Source organism: Oncorhynchus masou, chromosome 18 (assembly GCF_036934945.1).
Source record: "Oncorhynchus masou masou isolate Uvic2021 chromosome 18, UVic_Omas_1.1, whole genome shotgun sequence".
NCBI lineage: Eukaryota > Metazoa > Chordata > Actinopteri > Salmoniformes > Salmonidae > Oncorhynchus > Oncorhynchus masou.
In genome coordinates this window covers 50,339,396-50,354,662 of record NC_088229.1, presented here as the reverse complement: position 1 = coordinate 50,354,662, position 15,267 = coordinate 50,339,396, and positions in this window count along the sequence as shown.

Here is a 15,267-nt window from a genome sequence, read left to right as displayed (position 1 = left end):
CAGGTAAACAACGTTCTTCGGGACATGTTGAACCGGTTAGTATTCGTCTACCTTGATGACATCCTCGTGTTTTCCCAGTCGGCTCAAGAACATGTCCTCCATGTCAGACAAGTCCTCCAGCGTCTTCTGGAGAACCAGCTGAATGTCAAAGCGGAGAAATGCGAATTCCATCGCCCCTCTATCTCCTTCCTGGGGTACAACATAGCTGCAGGCAACATCCAGATGGATCCGGAAAAGATGTGAGAGGTGGTGGATTGGCCGCAACCCACCTCCAGATTACAGCTGCAATGCTTCCTGGGGTTCGCCAATTTCTACCCCAGGGTTTATCCGGGGCTACAGTAGCCAGGCTTCCCCCCTGTCAGCACTCACCTCTCCCAAGGTCCTGTTTACATGGTCTCCAGCTGCAGATCAGGCGTTCTTGGACCTCAAACACCAATTCACTACCGCCCCCATCCTAACCTATCCAGATCCGTCCTGGCAGTTCATGGTGGAGGCGGCTCGGACATCAGAGTGGGAGCTGTCCTGTCCCAGCATTTAGTCCAAGCCCAAAAGCTGCATCCTTGTGCTTTCCTCTCCTATCGTCTCATCCCCACGGAAAGTAATTACAACATGCGTAACCAGGAACCTCTGGCAGCGAAGATGGCGTTGGAGGAGTGGAGGCACTGGTTAGATGGGGCAGAACACCCATTCATAGTATGGACAGATCACAAGAACCTGGAATATCTCTGCACCGCCAAGCACCTTAACTCCAGGCAATCTCGATGGGCCCTACTATTCACCCGATTTAACTTCTCCATCTCCTACCTTCCGTGGTCCAAGAATGTGAAGCCGGATGCACTGTTACGCCTCTATTGCCCCACTGCTACACCATCGCCCCCCAAGACCATCCTCCCTACCTCTTGTCTTCAGCTTAACTCTTCTGTGGTATAGGGAACTGGGTCCGTGAGGCACAGGACCCAGGGGGAGACCAGGCTACCCAGATGTTTATCCTGAACTCTGCCCGTTCCTCGGTTCTGGAATGCGCTCATTTCTTTTGACTGGCTGCCATCCTGGCTTCCTGGCTCCTGTCAGACCCTGGCCTTTGTATGACAACATATTTGGTGGCCCACCTTGGTTCCTGACGTCTCCGTGTTCGTCACCACCTGCACCCTGTGTGCCCAGAATAAGATTCCTCTGCAAGCTCCGGCGGGCCTCCTTAAACCACTTCCTGTTCCTCACTGTCCCTCATCGTCCCTGGTCACATATATCCCTGGACATCGTCACTGGTTTCCGCCCATCTGATGGCAATGGTTATCCTTACCGTGGTGGACCGGATTTCCAAAGCCGCCCACTTCATTCTTCTCCCCAAGCTACCCTCAGCCAAGGAGACAGCCCTGCTCATGGTGCAGCACGTCTTCTGGATCCATGGACTTCCGGTGGACATGGTCTCCGACCGGGGTCCTCAGTATTCATCCCAGTTCTGTATGGTGTTCTGCATGCTCATTGGGTCGTCGGCCAGCCTGTCCTCCGGGTTCCACCCCCAGTCTAACGGACAGACTGATCTGTTTCACATGTCTTTGTGTTTGTCTCCACCCCCTCCAGGTGTCACCCATCTTCCCATGATCCCCTGTGAAGTTATACCTGTGTTCTCTGTCTGATGCCAGTTTGTCTTGTTTTACCAGCATTCTTTCCCGCCTTCCTGTTTCTCTAGTTCTGTTTCCTAGTTTTTCCCGGTTCTGACCATTCTGCCTACCCTGCCTGCATGACTCTGACCTGATCACAAACCTCTGCCTGCCCTTGTCCAGCACCTTTGCCTGCCCCGTGTTTCTAATAAATCATCTGAGATCTGTACTATCTGCATCTGGGTCGTATCCTGAGTCGTGATAACCATTACCTTATGGGATACAATTATTTCCTTATGAAGTTATCAAGAGTTGTAATTCTAATTTGATTTGTTAAAGACATAATGGACTGTAAAGGACAGTGGCGGCTCAGGTGAAAGACTTTATCAAGGTTCATCTACTTTGAACATGTGCCATTGGGAGGACGAACTGAAACACTATCTGAAGAAGAACATGAAGAAACGGCAGAAGGATGAGTGCAGGGAGGGAGGAGTGTGGTCAACCATGCCCGTAATTGATTTAGGCTTTTGTTTATTTGGGATATCAGGTTGATTGTGGAGGTCTGCACACTGTGAAATTCCTGATCTTTTCACCTGTCTTTGTGCTGGTCTCCTCCCCCCTGGGCGGCAGGGTAGCCTAGTGGTTAGAGTGTTGGACTAGTAACTGGAAGGTTGCAAGTTCAAACCCCTGAGCTGACAAGGTACAAATCTGTTGTTCTGCCACTGAACAGGCACTGTTCCTAGGCTGTCATTGAAAATAAGAATTTGTTCTTAATGGAATTGCCTGGTTAAATAAAGGTAAAATAAAAGATGTCACCAATCTGCCCATTATCCCCTGTGTATTGATACCTGTGTTCTCTGTTTGTCTGCCAGTTTGTCTTGTATTGTCAGGTCTTACCAGTGTGCTTTCCCGTCATTCTCTACCTGACCCGTGATTGTTATAAATGATCTGTACTATCCATGTCCTGTGTTTGCATCTGGGTCATGTCGTGATAGTAATTTAGACTAAGAATGCATTGAGATACCAATCTGTCATTACCACAATTGATGAAAATAGTTCATGCTAGAAATATAAGATGAATATGTCAATGTAAATTGTTACAGGAATTAAATTCCTATATGTTTTAATACCCAATTAAAATTAAACACTCTGTCAATTCCTAAGAATTTGTAAGACTCTTATTTGCATAAAATGGACAGAGACCAGTCTCAAAATCAATCAGCAGTGTTTATTCTCAAGAGTATTGAATATGATACAGTTTACCACAGGTTATAAACTGAAAATGACATCATTAGTTTTCGAACTGTCCCGTCTCTTCTTCACCCTGGTACAAAGGCTGTATAGTTCTCAAGCCTTCCCACATCGTCTCTCCTAATTTAGATAATTTATGATCCGAGCCAAGGTCTGCCTGTGTAGATAAGCATTCTAGCCAGTCTAGCGATAAGTTCATTCATTTCTACCAAGGAACAGACAGTCATTGTTCTAATTCTTGATTATATTTACACACATTATATTCAGTACTAGTAAAAATTCATACATATACAGTAACATAATAGTATTCTGATTAGTCAGTCCTGATTGAAATGTATACATAATTAGTCATTATTGATAAAAAAAATCCCTTAACATAAATGTACATTCTGCCATTGTCAGTGTATGCTTAAATTAAAGTGATAGATTAAAGTGATAGAAGCATATTGAAGCACTAAGGACTGTCATTCTAAATTTGTGTTGGATAATTAATAGTTAGAATTATGATTTGGAAAGGCGAGGCTTCTAGAGAGCTATGCCCCTAAATTGTGAGGAAAGCCACTAGATTGTAAACTCGGAAAAAAAAGAAACTTCCTTTTTTTCAGGACCCTGTCTTTCGAAAATAATTCTTAAACATTCAAATAACTTCACAGATCTTCATTGTAAAGGGTTTAAACACTGTTTCCCATGCTTGTTCAATGAACCATAAACAATTAATGAACATGCCCCTGTGGAACGGTCGTTAAGACACTAACAGCTTACAAGAGGTAGGCAATTAAGGTCACAGTTATGAAAACGTAGGACAATAAAGAGGTCTTTCTACTGACTCTGAAAAATACTGAAAGAACGATGCCCAGGGTCCCAGCTCATCTGCGTGAACGTGCCTTAGGCATGGTGCAAAGAGGCATGAGGACTGCAGATGTGGCCAGGGCAATAAATTGCTATATCCGTACTATGAGACGCCTAAGAAAGCGCTACAGGGAGACAGGACGGACAGCTGATTGTCCTCGCAGTGGCAGACCACATGTAACAACACCTGCACAGGATTGGTACATCCGAACATCACACCTGCAGGGCAGGTACAGGATGACAACAACAACTGCCCAAGTTACACCAGGAATGCACAATCCCTCCATCAGTACTTAGACTGTCCTCAATAGGCTGAGAGAGGCTGTACTGAGGGCTTGTAGGCCAGTTATAGGGCAGGTCCTCACCAGACATCACCGGCACTAACATCACCTATGGGCACAAACCCACCATCTGGCAAAAAGACTGACAAAAAGTGCTAATTCACTGACGAATCGCTGTTTTGTCTCACCAGGAGTGATGATCAGATTCACGTCTATCGTTGAAGAAATTAGCATTACACCGAGGTCTGTATTCTGGAGCGGGATCCATTTGGAGGTGGAGGGTCCGTCATGGTATGGGGCGGTGTGTCACAGCATCATCCTGACATGACCCTCCAGCATGACAATGCCACCAGCCATACTGCTCATTCTGTGAGTGATTTCCTACAAGACAGGAATGTCAGTGTTCTGCCATGGCCAGCAAAGAGCCCGGATCGGAGGGTGAGGGCTAGGGCCATTCCCCCCAGAAATGTCTGGGAACTTGCAGGTGCCTTGGTGGAAGAGTGGGGTAACATCTCACAGCAAGAACTGGAAAATCTGGTAAAGTCCATAAGGATGAGATGCCCTGCAGTACTTAATGCAGCTGGTGGCCACAATGAATAATGACTGATACTTTTGACTGGCTGTCACATTACTCCATTTCTGTTAGTCACATGTTTGTGGAACTTGTTCAGTTTATGTCTCAGTTGTTGAATTATGTTCATACAAATATTTACACATGTTAAGTTTGCTGAAAATAAACGCATTTGACAGTGAGAAGACGTTTAGCTTGGGCTAACCTTGCCCCAATCTCGTTCTTATCAAGGTTGGTGTGAACTTAGAACTTGTTTTCTCTCATCCCTGTGTAAGTCAATATACACGTGCCCAAATTCGGGAGATCTCTAGAGAAAATTGCCTCTGCAAAACAGAGTGGCTCTTGACTATCTTTTGACAGGTCAAGGGGGCACTTGTGCAATCATTTGCAATGAATGTTGTACTTTTTTCCCAGATCACTCTTCTAATATGACTGATCTTGCGAAATACATTGCCACTGTTGCTAAGGTTAATTCCCCATAACCAGAGTTTTCACGATTCAGGGGGCAGGCAAACGACAGGTCAAGGGCAGGCAGAGGTCGGTAATCCAGGGCAGTGTCAAAATGTACAGAATGGCAGGCAGGCAGGCTCAGGGTCAGGGCAGGCAGAATGATCAAAACCAGGATAACTAGAAAACAGGGGCTGAAGAAAACTAATATGAAAAACACACTGGTAGGCTGGACGAAACAAGACGAACTGGCAACAGACAAACAGAGAACACAGGTATAAATGCACAAGGGATAATGGGGAAGATGGGCAAAACATGGAGGGGGTGGAGACAAGCACAAAGACCGGTGAAACAGATCAGAGTGTGACAAGATCAGGGTGGACGCCTGCAACTTGGTTGGAATCAGTGTTTGGAAATTGAGGATCCCAAATTGACAAATTCGGCTGCAGCATGTTGTTTTTTCTTAGTTTGTCTAAATTGTGTTATTTAACATGTTGTGTATGAGTGTGTACTTTTTTTAAATCACTCCCGTTAATAGAAGCATAACCTTTATTATGATGATAGTATTACCATACTAAGTAGATTGTATAACATAGAATGAAGGGTTTGAAATGTCAAATGTTTTTCTGTTACTTTAATACGAGTGTAGAATTTTCTGATATAGAAGCTAAAATCTAAATGCTTACAGTAAAATGTAGTGATTATTCTCACACAAGTGATACGAGGACGGAATGTGATGGAACATTTTACGTTGGTATTTTTCTATTCATACATTTCTGTGTTCTGTTTGTGCTTTTCTAATAACCTTTTTCTGTGTTCATACAAGTGACTGATTGAACGAATCCTCACGATCAGTATCAGCAATTTGGCTGTACGCCCAGATCCTTGTTTTGAGAACGAAAGATCTCAGCTTAGAGAGTATAAGCCTAATAAGAATAAGTGAGGTATTGGTCTAGCACATGCATGACCCAGTATTGGTCGGTCACATGAATGAAGCAGACCTTGATGATGAAATAATTATTAATGAATAAGCTAAATCATTCAAATATAACTTGTCTGTATATAAGAGATATAATGGGAATGCCCCGAGAGAGAGCTCCTGACAGACGTTCACCACGGTGCATCAAGTTTGTCAGAATCTCTCCAGTTAACTGATAATAAACAATTATTAATTTATGACTGACTTCGAGTGTCCCATGTGTAAGAATTTCCACAACACCACATCTGTGCTGGCAGTCTCCCCCTTGGTGTTATCCTGACTCAGTCTCAGGATAAGACCACAATCGTTGAGGGCCTTCAACTGTTGAAGGACTTCCTAAGGTAGGATGCCTTTGCAGGTTGAGGTCAGGCTGGTCCTCGCCTCATCATTACAGATGACTGCAAGGCAGAGAGGAGAGTATTAGGGAGGGCATTTCCAGGGGCCAAACTTCTCTTTTGTTCCTTCCACTTATTCCAGGCAGTGTGGAGGTGGCTGTGAAGTAAGGAGAGTGGAATAAATCTGGGAGACAGGCAGACCCTCTTTGCAGTCGTCATTTACATCATCTATGCCAGGGAAAAGACGGTTGAAACCCACTATCAGTAGGCAAAACAAAACCCAGTAGAAGCCAGGTTAGTGTAGTATAACACTATAATGAGGTGTAATCTATTAATTTATCCTTTATTCTCAGTAACTTTTTTGTGATAAAACCAGGACTTTGTCACGAATCCCACCGAAGATGGTGCCTCGTCCTGTTCGGCTGGCGCCATGTTTAGGTTGTGATTGTGGGCTATTTAAACTCAGTAAGCCCGCCGGCTTTTGTGCGGGCTTGTTTATCTGTTCGTTTTGTGGATGTGATATTTTCTGTATTTCTCCGGACTGTTTGTGTCCTGTTTTTTGGCCTGGCATTGTATGTGCCTGTTGTTTTGGCATGACCTACTTTTCCCCTGGAATAAATACAGTTGTCCTTCACCCTCTGCTCTCTGCACCTGAGTCCTCCAGAGGACAAAAGCGTTCAATCTCCCTGCCTTATTTGACCTGCTGACATCACACCTGGAGGCCTACTATGAGCCACGGGTGACTGACGTTTCCCATGACTGCTGCGAAACGTTACAGCACTCATGTTTTCTGACCCAGGAGAGCAACGTCAACCCATCTGACATCGAGCAGGTAACATAGTGATAAATACAGGTTAGTAATATTACAAAAATCCATCGTGTTTTTTTTGTTATTTGTTGTATTTTATAGCTTGCATTATAAGTTGTCTATCCTCTCTCTCCTAATGTCTGTCAGGTGGGGGTGAAGCAGTTCAGGGCACCACACCAGGCTAGACCTATACTGTGGACATGGGATGTTGGCTAGGTGTTTTGAGGGTACTATATAATGAAGCTGCCAGTTGAGGACTTGTGAAGCATCTGTTTCTCAAACTAGACACTCTAATGTACTTGTCCTCTTGCTCAGTTGTGCACTGGAGCCTCCCACATTTTTATATTCTGGTTAGAGCCAGTTTGTGCTGTTCTGTTAAGGGAGTAGTACACAGCTTGTACGAGATCTTCAGTTTCTTGGCAATTTCTCGCATGGAATAGCCTTCATTTCTCAGAACAAGTATAGACTGACATGTTTCAGAAGAAAGTTCTATGTTTCTGGCCATTTTGAGCCTGTAATCGAAACCACAAATGCTGATGCTCAAGATACTCAACTAGTCTAAAGAAGGCCAATTTTATTGCTTCTTTAATCAGAACAACAGTTTTCAGCTATGCTAACATAATTGCAAAGGGGTTTTCTAATGATCAATTAGCCTTTTAAAATGATCAACTTGGATTAGCTAACACAACGTGCCATTGGAATACAGGAGTGATGGTTGCTGATAATGGGCCTCTGTACGCCTATGTAGATATTCCATTTTATATTTTTATCAGCCGTTTCCAGCTACAATAGTTGTTTACAACATTAACAATGTCTACACTGTATTTCTGATCATTTTGATGTTATTTTAATGGACCAAAAAAGTTGCTTTTCCTTAAAGAACAAGGACATTTCTAAGTGACCCCAAATGTTTGGACGGTAGTGTATATGTCTTTAACAGTTACAGTTCAGTAGACACACGATTTATTAAAACATACAGTACATTGTATTAAAAGACACATCTAGATTCTAGACTAACAATCTTTTGTTCATGTCTAGACTAACAATGATGTTACTGCACTCATTTGACAGACATAACCACTGGCTTGGAGAGGAAAGATGCAACATTCAGTGCTCCTGACCACCCGCCTCTCGCTGCCAAGCAACTCAGAAGGGGGTGAGGAAATAAGGTGAGATCTTCCATTTGCTCTTTTCAAATCAAATGTTATTTGTCACGAATACAACAGGTGTGGAACTTACAGTGAAATGCTTACTTACAAGCCCTTAACCAACAATGCAGTTTTAAGAAAATACCTTACAAAAGTAAGAAATGAAAGTAACAAATAATTAAAGAGCAGCAGTAAAATAACAATAGTGAGGCTATATGCAGGGGGTACCGGTACAGAGTCAATGAGATGGGGCACCGGTTGGTCGAGGTAATATGTACATGTACATGTAGGTAGAGCTATTTAAGGCACTCCGGTACCGCTTGCCGTGCAGGAGGCAGCAGAGAGAACAGTCTATGACTAGGGTGGCTGGAGTCTTTGACAATTTTTAGGGCCTTCCTCTGACACCGCCTGGTATAGAGGTCCTGGATGGCAGAAAACTTGGCCCCGGTGATGTACTGAGCTGTACGCACTACCCTCTGAAGTGCTTTGCGGTCGGAGGACATGCAGTTGCCATACCAGGCTGTGATGCAACCCATCAGGATGCTCTCGATTTTGCAGCTGTAGAACCTTTTGAGGATATGAGAACCCATGCCAAATCTTTTCTGTCTCCTGAGGGGGAAAAGGTTTTGTTGTGTGCTCTTCACGATGGTCTTGGTGTGCTTGGACCATGTTAGTTTGTTGGGGATGTGGGCGACAAGGAACTTGAAGCTCTCAACCTGCTCCACTACAACCCGTTGATGAGAATGGGGGCGTGCTCGGTCCAAAATCCAGTTGCAGAGGGAGGTGTTTCCTCCCAGGGTCCTTAGTTTAGAGATGAGCTTTGAGGGCACTATGGTGTTTAACACTGAGCTGTAGTCAATGAATAGCATTCTCACATAGGTGTTCCTTTTGTCCAGGTGGGAAAGGGCAGTGTGGAGTGCAGTAGAGATTGCATCATCTATGGATCTGTTGGGGCAGTATGCAAATTAGAGTGGGTCTAGGGTTTCTGGGATAAGGCTACAGACGTGAGGGCTATGGGTCGGTAGTCATTTAGGCAGGTTACCTTAGTGTTCTTGGGCACAGGGACTATGGTGGTCTGCTTGAAACATGCTGATATTACAGACTCAGACAGGGTGAGGTTGAAATTGTCAGTGAAGACACTTGCCAGTAATCCATCTAGCCCTGCGGCCTTGTGAATGTTGACCTGTTTAAAGGTCCTACTCACATCGGCTGTGGAGAGCGTGATCACACAGTCATCCGGAGCAGCTGATGCTCTCGTAATAAAACCAACAATTTATAGAGTAGTCCTCCATCAGCCCTGAGCAGGAGGGAGACCAAAGAGAGGAATTAAACAGGATTTAGAAAATCTATCCACAACCACCAACATGGTGAAACCATCAGAGGGGAGCTCAGTCAATGGGGGAGGGGGCTTGGTTTGAGCACATATGGAACAGGAGTTGACGTAGGTGGCGAACATCCTGTGCCAAGGTAGGCCACCAATACTTCTTGGAGATTGTGGAGTGCGGGAAATACCTGGATGTCCAGCGACGACAGCTGTGTGCACCCAGGTCAGCAGCCAATCCCTTATCCTCGTGGGAACATAGATGAGCTCATTGCGGACTCCCTCTCTATAGTCTGGCGGATGTTCACATCCATATCTCAGAGCACAGGGACTATGACTCGAGAGGAAGGGATTATAGGTGCATCCTGGACAGGACCCTCTCCCCAATGGTAGAGACGGGACATCGGCTTTGATGTTCTTAGAACCAGGGCGATAGGTCAGCGTGAAGTCAAATCTTGAAAAGAACAGGGCCCACCTTGCTTTGTGCTGATTCAGCCTCCTTGCTCTCCGTATGTACTCCAGGTTCCGATGGTCGGTGAGGATGACGAATGGGTCCTTGGCGCCCTCCAGCCAGTGTTTCCACTCCTCTAATGCCAACTCTCGATCATCAACGTTGTAATTCCTCTCTGCAGGGGACAGTTTCTTACGGATACACACACTGATACAATTTCTGTGGATTACCATGTCGTTGAGACAGAACTGCCCCCATGAGCAATGTGATCCTCCAAAAGGTAGCCGAGTATACCAGGATGTCGTCGATACACACGACCACCTGGCATCCGAGCATGTCCCGGAACACTTTGTTGATGAATGCCTGGAACACTAAAGGAGGATTGGCTAAGCCAAATGGCATCACCAAGTACTCGTAGTGACCAGACATTGCGCTACAAAGCTGTTTTCCATTCATCCCCCTCCCTGATGCGGATGAGTTTGTAAGCACTCCGCAGGTCCTACTTGGTAAAAAAAATGGGCCCTTGATCATTCATGGCCACGAAGAAGAAACCTGTCGACGCAGGAGAAGTGGACGTGCGGGTGAAACCTTGTTGGAGCTCCTCATGGATGTACTCCTCCATGACCTGAGTTTCAGCCACCAACAGACGGTCGATGCGTCTGCGCGGGGGTGCAGAGCCTGCAAGCAGGTAGATGGCACAGTCCCAGGGGCAATGAAGAAGGAGACAGGTGGCGGGTTTTGGAAAATACCTCCTGTACGTTCTGGTATATCGCCGGGATGTTGGGCTGAAGGGCAACTACAGGGCTCTCAACCGACGTGGAACCACAGGGGACGGGGAATCAGGTACTCCGGTATTCGGAGGCCCAGTCTAATTTTCATCCTCGACCATGAGATGGTGGGGTAGTGGTGTTGAAGCCAAGGGAGACCAAGGATGATCTTGTGAGCTGGTGTACTGGTGATGCAGGAGATGTTCTCCTGATGGATGGACTCCACTGTGAGGTTGAGTGGTTTGGTGATGTGTGTGATGGTCCCGGAACCTAATGGCCGATTATCGTGGGTTTGAACAGGGAAAAAAGAGGAGAGCATGTATGAGGTGATGTTGAGAAAGGAGATAAGGGTCTGGTCAATTAAGCTCCCTGCTGCACCGGAATCCACTAATTCTGTACAAACAGTACATAAGGGATAGTCAACTAGTGCGATCATCACCAAAAAGGGTTTGGCAGGAAGTGATGAAGAGGGGATACTCACACCTGCCCCAGGAGGTGGAAGATTACGTGACCGTCCCTCTGCTCTCAAGGATCCCAAGTTGGTACGTACCGACATCGCTGGAGCTGGTGCCCTCCTTGACCACAATAGAGACAGAGCCCCAGCTGTCTCTGTCTGCGTTGCTCCGCAGCGGGGAGGCATGTGACCCCTACCACCATGGGTTCAGGCTCTGATCAAAGTGTTCACTGAGAGAGGGAGAGAAGAGATGAGTGCCGACGCTCCCGAAGGCGGCTATCCAGAAAGATGGCTATCTTGATGAGTGCGTCCAAGGAAGGGTTGTCGTCTTGACAGACCAGTTCCATCTGAACCTCCTCTCGCAGTCCCCTTCTGAATAGCGTACAAAGAGCCGGCTCATTCAATCTGCTGGATGCTGCTACTGTCGGGAAGGTGAGTGTGTACTCGGCAGCCATCTGGTCCTCCTGAAGTAGTTGAAGTAGCCGCTCACCCCCCTCTCTGCCCTCCAATGGATGATGGAGATACCACTGAACCGAGCCATGAACCACTCATACGAATCCAGCTCCTCCTCTTGCAGAAGGCCGTGGCCCATTCCAACAACCGTTCATTCAGCAGAGAAATAACCATGGCAACCTTGGACCTCTCAGTGGTTGGAGCTCCTATCTGGTGCGCAAAGTAGAGGGAGCACTGTAGTAGGAAGCCATGGAATTTAGATGGGGTGCCGTCATATTTATCTGGGAGAGGGTCTCCCGAGTGGCGCAGTGGTCTGTGGCAATGTATCGCAGTGCTAGCTGTGCCACTTTTTATTTATTTATTTGTATTTCACCTTTATTTAACCTCACTGGGATATGTGGGACGCTAGCAGTGAAAATGCAGAGCGCCAAATTCAAATAAATTACTATAAAAAGCAAACTTTCATGAAATCACACATGCAAGATAGCAAATTAAAGCTAAACTTGTTGTGAATCCAGCCAACATGTCAGATTTCAAAAAGGCTTTTCAGCGAAAGAAAACGATGCTATTATCTAAGGATAGCACCTCCGTAAACAAAAGAGAGAAAGCATATTTCAACCCTGCAGGCGCGACACAAAACGCAGAAATAAAAATATAATTTATGCCTTACCTTTGACGAGCTTCTTTTGTTGGCATTCCAATATGTCCCATAAACATCACAAATGGTCATTTTGTTCAATTAATTCTGTCGATATTTATCCAAAATGTAAATTTATTTGGCATGTTTGATCCCGGTTCCAACTTGAGCAACGTGACTACAAAATATCTCAAAAGATACCTGTAAACTTTGCAAAAACATTTCAAACTACTTTTGTAATACAACTTTAGGTATTTTTTAATGTAAATAATTGATAAAATTGACGATTGGATGATCTGTGTTCAATACAGGAAGAAAACAAACTGAAGCATGTGTTACGCCCCTGAAAAGGGGGAGAAATAATCACGAGAGTGATGCGGTGTTGTTTTTCTCAATTCAATTTTTAGTGCAATCATTTTACAAAAGTAACACATTACAAAACAACAGAAAAACCATTATACAAATAACACAGCAAAATATGTTATTAACAACGCACATGTTCATTCACAATTGACATAAAATGCAGCTACTCTCAGTGCGATGCTATTCTTCGCTACAACCGAGCAGGGCTCATATTACTCTCTGCAAACTTAACTCTAACTTCCTCAAGATGTTACTAAGACACACCTTAAACACTCTTGACATGTTAGCGAGTTATTACATTTAAATTACTCTTTTTTTATCATCAATAACGTACCTGAAAAAGGGGAGAAATAACCAAGAGAGTGATACGGTGTTGTTTTCTCAATTCAACTTTTAGTGCAATGAGAAAAGACTGCGATTTCCCGGGAATATGGGTGGAGACCAGAGCAATCGATCTCAGGCTCATAGATTAAGAGCATTTTTGTAGATCACAGATTAACACTTTTAGGCACCACAAAATAAAGTAATCGATATAACGTTTACACATTACTCTCACAATTCGTACCCTTTGTACGCTTGATGGATTTTAACTTTAACACAATTATATGAATGTTATCAATCTCTATCAACTAATACTGAATGCATCTTTTTAACCTTAGATGTTTTAAGATCCTCACATACTATGAACTTACTAATACTTTTTAATGTATAACAGGCTATGAATATTTCCTTTAACCTGTCACACATGCTTTCTGGTCACGCGCCTCTATCTAACAGTACACTTCAAGTGACCCTCCTTCAAGATGGCCGTACTTCTTCATTACACAAAGGAATAACCTTAACCAATTTCTAAAGACTATTGACATCCAGTGGAAGAGATAGGAACTGCAAGAAGGTCCCTTATAAATCTGGATTCCCAATGAAAAGAGAGTGGCCTCAAAACAAAAAATCTGAATGGTTTGTCCTAGGGGTGTTGCCTCTACAGTGGGGCAAAAAAGTATTTAGTCAGCCACCAATTGTGCAAGTTCTCCCACTTAAAAATATGAGAGAGGCCTGTAATTCTCATCATAGGTACACTTCAACTATGACAGACAAAATGAGGGAAAAAAATCCAGAAAATCACATTGTAGGATTTTTTATGAATTTATTTGCAAATTATGGTGGAAAATAAGTATTTGTATCTTCAATGCCCTTGCTGATGGAAGGAGGTTTTCACTCAAAATCTCACGATACATGGCCCCATTCATTCTTTCCTTTACACGGATCAGTCGTCCTGGTCCCTTTGCAGAAAAACATATACACAACCGGAGGGTCCCGTCCTTCTTACGAACACACATGACAGGTGAAGAATATGAAGAGTTTGACTTCCTAACCCAGCCCTGGACTATGAGTTCATAAAGGTAACCCTTCATCTCCTGATACAGTTGCCTGGGCACTGACATGTGCGCTTTACTGGTTCAGAGTCCTTTAGAGAAATAGTCATTTTCAATCATTCAATGCAGCCAATGTCATTGTCTGATCTAGAGGAGTGACACTCTTCTCTAAGCATTTGCCTAACAACCTCTCTCTGCTCTTCGGTTCGGTGAGTTAAACCTACTGGTGGATCCCACTGTTCAGTAGCAGTACATGGGGTTCGAACGCTGGTGTGATTCACTGTGGCTGGGGTGACAGTTTTTTCAAAGACTTGGGCAGGTAACACAGTCATAATGGTTTGTACTGTACCGATTATTGTGCGTCCTAGCAGGGCAATTTCGTGGTCAGTGGGGTTAGAGACATCAAGCAGGATAACTGGAAAAACACCTTTCCTGACTCTGACTAGTGTGTCAAAGATCTCAAGGTCGTCTGGCCACTGCGGGTTCAGGTCTGGCTGGAAAAGCATTGTCATGTCATCTTTGTAAGGCTGGGAAGCTACATGGCACTCAATCTGAATGCTACTGTGTTTTGGTACAGCAACCTTCTCTTTCTTGGTTTTCACTGCATATTCATCTGTCTGTTCCGCGCTAACAGCCTGTATAAAAGCTCTTGTTTCTTTTGAGGCTTGGGAAAGCTGTTTTTACTGAATCACCAGCAGCAAGAGCGACATCATTGAAATAAACAGAGAAAAGAGTCGGCCTGAGAATTTAACCCTGTGGCACCCCCATAGAGACTGCCAGACGTCCGGACAACAGGCCCTCCAATTTGACACACTGAACTCTATCTGAGAAGTAGTTGGTGAACCAGGCGACGCAGTCATTTGAGAAGCCAACGCTATTGAGTCGGGCCGATAAGAATGCTGTGATTGACAGAGTCGAAAGCCTTGGCCAGGTCGATGAATACGGCTGCACAGTATTGTCGTTTATCGATGGCAGTTATGACATCGTTTAGGACCTTGAGCGTGGCTGAGGTGCACCCATGACCAGCTCGGAAAACCAGACTGCATAGTGGAGAAGGTACGGTGGGATTCGAAATGGTCAGTGATCTGTTTATTTACTTGGCTTTCGAAGATTTTAGAAAGGCAGGGCAGGATGGATATACAGTAGGTCTATAGCAGTTTGGGTCTAAGGTGTCTCCC